We start from the raw sequence: 6,486 nt of genomic DNA, 5'->3' as shown, positions 1-6,486 counted from the left end.
TGTATTACAGTATATCAAATACACAAAATAATGATTTTTATTAGCAATGAAATAGGTGCCCATTACAGTTTTTTACAGACTGTAGGACACATTTCTCAATACATAGGTCACCCCTGCAAAACTCCTCAAACAGTTCTCCTAACCAACTTTCAGCTTGGCAAAGCAGTTTATTTCACATGCACTACAACTACCAAAACACTTTATTCAGGTCTCAGATTTAGTTTAGTTTATTTGTTAAACAGGGACAATGCACATTAATGAACATAATTGTAAATGTGCCAGAATTACCCCAAAGGGCTATTTTTCATCTGTATTACAGTTTTTTACAGACGCTAGGACACATTTCTCAATACATAGGTCACTTTTGCAAAACTCTTCACACAGTTCTCCTAACCAACTTTCAGCTTGGCAAAGCAGTTTATTTCACATGCACTACAACTACCAAAACACTTTATTCAGATCTCAGATTTAGTTTAGTTTATTTGTTAAACAGGGACAATGCACATTAATGAACATAATTGTAAATGTGCCAGAATAAGCCCGCGGGGCTATTTTTCATCTGTATTACAGTTTTTTTACAGATGCTACACTCTAAAAATGGTTGGGTTAAAAACAACCCAATTGGCAACCCAGCGCTGGGTAAATATTGGACAGAACACATGCTGGGTTAAAGTAACCCAACACGTTGGGTAACACATTTTAACCCAGCAGGTTGGGTTGTTGAGAAAACCCAACATGTAGTCATTTTAACCATTTATGGGATTAATATTCTGGGTTTTGGGTTATTCGTGCTGGGTTATTTTTATCATGTGCTTTATTGTAAATCAAGACCATTGTTAACAGCAAACAAATGTTTTTTGACTGCAAAATAACTACAAACTCTTACATTTTTACAGTTGTAAGTTGCAAAATCATTTAAAGGCCTGCTTACTGACCCAAGTATAAATATATTTATAAAATATCATAAATTATGCACATTGAAGTAACAATGTAACAGGTTGAATCAATTCGTTTGAATTTAAGACAGAATTTGTAATTTTACAGTATATGAAATACTGAAATGTACATAAACAAAACTACAGCAGTGTAAGAAAAGAAACAATGTAATTGTTAAATTAAAAGTAAAATCATTCATAGATGTGTAAAGTTTTTTTAAAGAACAAATGTTTTAAGTTTCACAGAATGGAATGTATTTGACTAAAAATACTTCATTTATTAAAGTTACTCGTCGCGAACAAAGATGTACAAAGGAAACGAACAGGAGAGGATTTATCCATTTGAAAAATGACGGACTACAGGAATTCCCATAGAAGCACATTGCCTGGGGTATTTATTTTCAAGCACTTAAAATGCCTTTAAACCAGAGACAGTAAAAAATATGCAAGTAGTGTCCGTGACATCACCCATTGGTTTGTGAAGAGCATTTTTGAAGCTTAAAGTAGGCGGTGCGTGCCGTCGCCATCTTGGCCGAATTGCAGTTTAAGTCACTTCCGTATTCAGAGAGACTGATTGAGAAAAAGATTGAGAGATCTGCTGCATGTTTCCCATGGCCAGGACGAAAGGAAAGGGTTTCGAGGATTCTGTCCAGAGAAGAAATTACACCACATTTGTTGCAATCTACAAAAGAGGAAAAAACTTTTAGTGGTCTGAACTGAATGATCAGATTTAAGTATTCAGAAAACCATGTGGGCCAAGTGAATTATACATTTTATAAAAATTATGCATAAGACTTTGGTGTTACACTCCTTTAACTGTTGTGCCAACAACAAAGGCTGCAAACCACACAGACTGACAAATAGGATGATCTGACTATAAAGAATAAAGTGCTGCAGAACTAAAATGTAGCAGATAATTAAGACATTCTCAATATATTTTAAATAGGAATTATTAAATGTTATACTTACTGGCTGAAGTTGTATGAAGGTCTTGCTAGCCTCATCAATGGATGGACGTTAAAACTCTGCACACTCTAAAAAAAAGAATTGGAAAACAACATCACATCTGATCTCTGCTAAAAACATAACATCTCTGATACAGTATCAGCCATAGATCAGAGGGTTGGTCAATATAAATTTGAAATCACAGGAGACAACCCAAAAATATTATGAAAAAATTAATATAAAATAGTAACTAAATACGACTCAATAACACATCCAAATTCATATAACACATATACATGTTTGTTAACCGGTAGTCACTTTCACGCAGCCTCCGTCTTGGTGACAAATACGTTTATGTTTTCAAGTTCATGTACAAACACTTAAATTATTGTTTCATTTTAAAAGAGAGGAACAATAATACATATAAGACACCGGTTCTTGGAAACGCTGTTTCGTTTTAATTTATCGACGCATTATCTGCCGTAACGACGGTGAAGTAAATTTGCTGCTTGTCCTGACCCTGCCTCAGTGACAGAGACGCCGGCTCCGTGATCCTCCGCCGCCGGTTAACATGTGCTCGCGGCTCGCGGTCTGTCTTTACATATCGAATGACAAGAAAGCAACTCGTTTGTCGTTAAATTTAATTTAACAGCGTCGCTATCGCTTGTTAAGCTGGGAAAGGGAAAACTGCGCGTGTGTGACACAAGAAGCCGAAGTGGGGTTGCGGAGGTCGGCTCGGTACCGGTTTTGACTCGCTTTGTTAAAGACTCACAGAAATTGTCATGGGTTAATGTAATCAACCGTGTAATGGGGATTTTGTAATTTAATTTTTTTAATTAATATGCCATAATACACATCTAAGAAAGATTATTCGAGTCAATTTGTATAAATGGCGATCTGAGGTAACAGTCGTCATTCCTCCAAATTACACCCGTCGTCTTAGTCTCTATAAATTAACACGTTGCTGTCTCGCAAAATGTTATAATCTTGTTTATATTCATGAAATGTTCACAAAAACATATAAACTTACCTTGAAACAACCGCTTCCAGTGACTCTGTCCTTTCACGACGACACATTCAAACATCAAGGGCGCGAAGCACATGAGCCTCTTCAAACAACCCAACATAATAACCCAGCAGTTTTAACCCAACACCTAGAAAACTGAAACTACCCAAAAAGTGTTTAAAATGTAAAAAAATAACCCAGCAAAACAACCCAACAGACTCAACCCAGCATTTTGGGTTAAAAAATAACCCAGCCATTTTTAGAGTGTAGGACACATTTCTCAATACATAGGTCACTTTTGCAAATCTCTTCACACAGTTCTCCTAACCAACTTTCAGCTTGGCAAAGCAGTTTATTTCACATTCAAAATGCACTACAACTACCAAAACACTTTATTCAGGTCTCAGATTTAGTTTAGTTTATTTGTTAAACAGGGACAATGCACATTAATGAACATAATTGTAAATGTGCCAGAATAAGCCCGCGGGGCTATTTTTCATCTGTATTACAGCTTTTTACAGACGCTAGGACACATTTCTCAATACATAGGTCACTTTTGCAAAACTCTTCACACAGTTCTCCTAACCAACTTTTCGCTTGGCAAAGCAGTTTATTTCACATTCAAAATGCACTTCAACTACCAAAACACTTTATTCAGGTCTCAGATTTAGTTTAGTTTATTTGTTAAACAGGGACAATGCACATTAATGAACATAATTGTAAATGTGCCAGAATTACCCCAAAGGGCTATTTTTCATCTGTATTACAGTTTTTTACAGACGCTAGGACACATTTCTCAATACATAGGTCACTTTTGCAAAACTCTTCACACAGTTCTCCTAACCAACTTTCACCATGGCAAAGCAGTTCATTTCACATTCAAAATGCACTACAACTACCAAAACATTTTATTCAGGTCTCAAATCAACTCATTCTTCCAAAACACTAGCAAAGGTTGACAGCCGACAAACACACTTTGTCACCCACAAAACAATGACCATAAAAACTTGCCTATAATTCACTGCAATATATGCTACTGGAATGAGTCAGACATGATGCAGAATTCTTCAATATTTTATGTAGTTTATTTTTTTTCCACTGCATAATTTCAAAATGCAAAAATTTGTATACACACCATCCACTGATAGATACAGATACAATAGTAATGCTAATCTACTTTGGTGTGGACAGCTGTGGCTGGTCCAATTGTCCAATTGTTTTTATAGTATTTAATTTTAAAATATATTTCATTAAAATATTAATGTTGAAATGTAGCAAATTGCAGTCTTATTCAGTTTTGTGTTATGTTATTGTTTGGAACATAAGTTTAACAGTTTTGAAAACAGTATGTAAGCATGTGCAAATTGGCCTGTACGTACAAAGAGTTTTGGCAGTTGTTGAGTGAGAAAAGAATTCATGAAATTTGAGAGATGTAGTCATTGAATGCATTTTGTGCCAAAACAATGATAATTGATCCTGAGTTTAGCCCACATAGACTTCTGTTGTGCTCACTGTGTGAAGAGTTTTGCAAAAGTGACTTAAGTATTGAGAAATGTGTCCTAGCATCTGTAAAAAACTGTAACTCATTCTTCCAGAACACTTTGTCACCCACAAAACAATGACCTAAAAAACAATTCTGTTAATATTTTATGTAGTTTATTTTTTTTCCACTGCATAATTCCAAAATACAAGAATTTGTATACACACCATCCACTGATACAGATACAATAGTAGTGCTAATTTACTCTGTCTTCTCCATTTTGCCAATTGTTTTTATAGCATTTAATTTTAAGATTTAAAATATATTTCATTAAAATATTACTGCAGAAATGTAGCAAATTGCTGTCTTATTCAGTTATGTATTATGTTATTGTTTTGAACACATGTTTAACAGTTTTGAAAACAGTATGTAAGCATGTGCAAATTGGCCTGTACGTACAAAGAGTTTTGGCAGAATTCATGAAATTTGAGAGATGTAGTCATTGAATGCATTTTGTGCCAAAGCAATGATAATTGATCCTCAGTTTAGCCCACATAGACTTCTGTTGTGCTCACTGTGTGAGGAGTTTTGCAGAAGTGACTTGGGTATTGAGAGATGTCTCCTAGCATCTGTAGAAAACTGTAATATGCATTTATATGCAAGTATTTTTTTCTTGTTTTTTTTTTTAAGTAAATATATCTAAGTGTTCCTAAAGCAAAATAAATGCAAATTATTCAAGTAAAAGTAACACAGAAATGAAAATCCTCATCATTTACTGATCGCTTTTAAGACCATGACTCTCTTGGGCTGAAGAGAACAAAAGATCATTTAATGAATATCTGTGGGTGGATTCAGTACGATGGCCGTACATTTTCAGTCACTTTAACATTTATTAAACCACCCAAGAAAGTTATAACCTGTATAAATGTCTTTGTTCTGCTGAACACGAAGATATTTTGAGCAATGTTTGTAATCAAACCGTTTATGAGCATTATTGACTTTCATAATATGTTCCTTTCATACTATGGAAGTCAATGGTGCTTCTGTTTTCTGCTTGATTACAAATACCTTCTTTTCTGTTCAGCAAAGTAACAAAATGATACAGGTAAATGATGACAATGAGAATTTTATCCCTTTAAGTGTTGTTATCAGAGAAGAAGAACAAACTTTTGTATGGTTTATTTTTAAGGCAGTTTGCCAATAGTGTAAGAAAAAGAAATGTAGTTTTTATTTTTCTTAAAATAAGAACTTTTTGGCAAAGAAATGCAGTTTAAGCATGTACCTCATTAAATTTATTTTCTAATATACTCCAGTATGGTTGTGTGTGTGTGTGTACAATTGCAATTTTTTACAATGAATGGCTTCTATAGTGTATAAATGAGGTGATGGTGTGTGATGATGTCCATTTCCATCTGTCAGACTCACAGTGTGAGACATTTTTAGTCTGTGCTCATCCCAGCAGGTGTTTTAGTCCTTGTTCTGTAGGTGTGTGTGCGTGTGTGCGTGCGTGTGTGTTTGTGTGTGTGTTTGTGTGCTGCTCCACTGGGTCTGTCTGTTTTTCAGTCCATCAGAGTGACTGGTGAGCTGTTAGACAGGTGGAAAGTGAGGTATCTCAAAATAACACTGGAAATACACACAACACATGTCAAAATTAACTTGCAAAACTACAAACTTAACACCTGTCAACATCGGCTGGATTTGAAATATATACCTGCCATAAATATTACTAACAAATGAATTATTAAAATAATGTATTATGAAACTACTGTATGATTTGCATGATTTTTTTACAGTAATTAATTGTATTCAAAATATAATTGTAATAGGGTAGGTATATGAAAATGTATAGAGGGTGTTTTTTATTGCTACAAGAAATATTGAATATACAGTACAGTCGAGCTCATAAGTTTACGTACATCTTGCAGAATCTGCAAAAATGTTAGTATTAAAGAAAAAACCAAGAGGGATCATAACAATTGCAATTTATTTTTAATTAAGTACTGCTATTTGACATAGCAGATGTTAAAGGTGGGGTGCATGATTTTTGAGAAACGCTTTGGAAAATGTTGGGCCGAGTACCAAAACACACTTGTAGCCAATCAGCAGTAAGGGGCATCGTC

At 34.6% G+C, this 6,486-nt stretch overlaps 1 long non-coding RNA gene across 1 annotated transcript; it reads right to left on the bottom strand.

The window, feature by feature from the left end:
- Window positions 1–938: 938 nt before the first annotated feature.
- On the bottom strand, window positions 939–3,159 carry LOC141366120 (uncharacterized). Its single transcript, XR_012371159.1, has 3 exons — window positions 2,911–3,159; window positions 1,905–1,969; window positions 939–1,617 (listed from the first exon to the last, which is right to left on the bottom strand). It is a non-coding gene; the product is annotated as an uncharacterized lncRNA (long non-coding RNA).
- Window positions 3,160–6,486: the final 3,327 nt, after the last annotated feature.

The sequence above is a fragment of the Misgurnus anguillicaudatus genome, chromosome 2 (genome assembly GCF_027580225.2).
Source record: "Misgurnus anguillicaudatus chromosome 2, ASM2758022v2, whole genome shotgun sequence".
Classification (NCBI taxonomy): domain Eukaryota; kingdom Metazoa; phylum Chordata; class Actinopteri; order Cypriniformes; family Cobitidae; genus Misgurnus; species Misgurnus anguillicaudatus.
This window is presented reverse-complemented; position numbering and strand designations above follow the sequence as displayed.